The sequence below is a fragment of the Pteropus vampyrus genome, unplaced genomic scaffold (genome assembly GCF_000151845.1).
Source record: "Pteropus vampyrus isolate Shadow unplaced genomic scaffold, Pvam_2.0 Scaffold13380, whole genome shotgun sequence".
Taxonomy (NCBI): domain Eukaryota; kingdom Metazoa; phylum Chordata; class Mammalia; order Chiroptera; family Pteropodidae; genus Pteropus; species Pteropus vampyrus.
Genome location: NW_011902161.1, coordinates 1 through 1,779, shown reverse-complemented (window position 1 = coordinate 1,779; position 1,779 = coordinate 1). Strand labels below are relative to the sequence as shown.

General features: G+C 54.5%; 1 pseudogene; it reads left to right on the top strand.

Moving 5' to 3' along the window:
* Positions 1–182: 182 nt before the first annotated feature.
* LOC105310855 lies at positions 183–1,321 on the top strand (annotated as a pseudogene).
* Positions 1,322–1,779: the final 458 nt, after the last annotated feature.

Sequence of the window (1,779 nt, the reverse complement as noted above, 5' to 3'; positions counted from 1 at the left end):
TCACTATTCCCAGGTGAGGAAACTCACTCAAGAGAGGCAGAGGAAGTTGTCTAAGGGCCTTGTGTCTGCATGAGCTGGGTGGCAGGAGCCCCAAGCCTGGGGGAGGCCTTGAATACCAGGTCCAGGCATTGACAGCTGATCCGGGGTAGACAGGGTCCCCTGGCCCAGGGTCACAGGCTCTCCCTCTACACCCTCTTCCTGCAGGGAAGCCCTACTCGCCTGAAGCCAAGATGTCCAGCAAGCGGGCCAAGGCCAAAACCACCAAGAAGCGGCCACAGCGGGCCACATCCAATGTCTTCGCGATGTTTGACCAGTCCCAGATCCAGGAGTTTAAGGAGGCCTTCAACATGATAGACCAGAACCGAGACGGCTTCATTGACAAGGAGGACTTGCATGACATGCTGGCCTCACTGGGTGAGCAGGGACAGGGGTGTGTGGGGTCTAAGGGAAAGGCTGCAGCTGGAGCAGGCTGTGGGGCTGCACGTCACTTAGGGAGCACTTCCTGTGCAGTGACGCATGGGACCCACCCTGGACAGTAGGTGCCATTACTTTCTCCATTTAACAGATAGGGAAACTGAGGCGCGGAGCAGTTTGGTGCTGGATGTGACTGCTTCAGGCAGATGTGTGGATTGGGCTGTCTGGTACCATGTCATTCAAAGGCAGTAATCAGCAACTAAGAAAGTTTGACTGCACAGACTTTCCATTGTACAGACAGGGAGACAGACCTAGAGAGAAAGCCAGAGCACCTCCCCCCCTTCACAGGTCACCCATGCCAGGCTCTCAGAGCTTCTCTGACTCCCATGCCAGGTCACCCATGCCAGGCTCTCAGAGCTTCTCAGAGCTTCAGTGACTGCTCCGAATCAGAATCTTAGAGCTGAAAGGCTCAGGAATCTAGTACAGTTCACTATTGCTCAGATAGGGAAACTGAGGCCCAGAGGCCAGGCCTCCAAATCCCACCACCCCAGCTTATGGCCCTGCCCTCACAGCCATCCCCATGTGCTGGCCAGACAACCCCTGTCATGCCCAGTTCCTGGCACCCCTTTCACCCAGGTGGAGCATCTGAGCCAGACATGGGCTGGGGGAAGAGGGGCAGCCCCTGGCAGTAGAGGAGGCAGCCTGTGGTGATCAAGCTCTAAGCACTGGGGCCAGACAGGCCTGAGTCAGTCCCTGGCACTGCCCCTCCTAGCTGGGCAGCCCCACTCGGCGCCCATTTCCCTTCCTGTGCAATGGTGATCATGGTCCTCATGTGTGCCCCCAGGGTGTCTGGCAGAAGAGCTGAAATCAGACACTGCCCCCACCTTGGGCACCAAACTGAGACCTGGTGAGGGGAGGGGCTGTGGGTCCTGATGTCACAGCTCCTTCTGGGCCTCAGCAGCGTAAGTGAGGTTCAGAGGAGACGGGCACAAAGACTCCTTCCCATTTATGAGTTAGGACCCTTCACCCAGGACTCTAAACCCCAGAAACGTGATGACAGCCCTGGGCATCTATCCAGAAAAACCCGCACTCTTGTTTGTAGCTCATGTCAGTTGGTCTACTGATCAGTCACGGCCTTCTGGTTGAGAACGTCACCCTCAGGTTAAAAAGTGAGAACAGCAAATACTAAAATAATAACAAGAAGCAGCTCTGCGGGTATTAAATTTTAAATCTTTGAGATCTTAAATCTTGAAACAATCCTATTGGGTAAATGTGATTATCATTCCCACTTTACAGCAAAGGAAACAGGCTCTGAGAGGTTAAGTAATTTGCCCAAGGTCACACAGCTACTAAGTGGGACAGCTG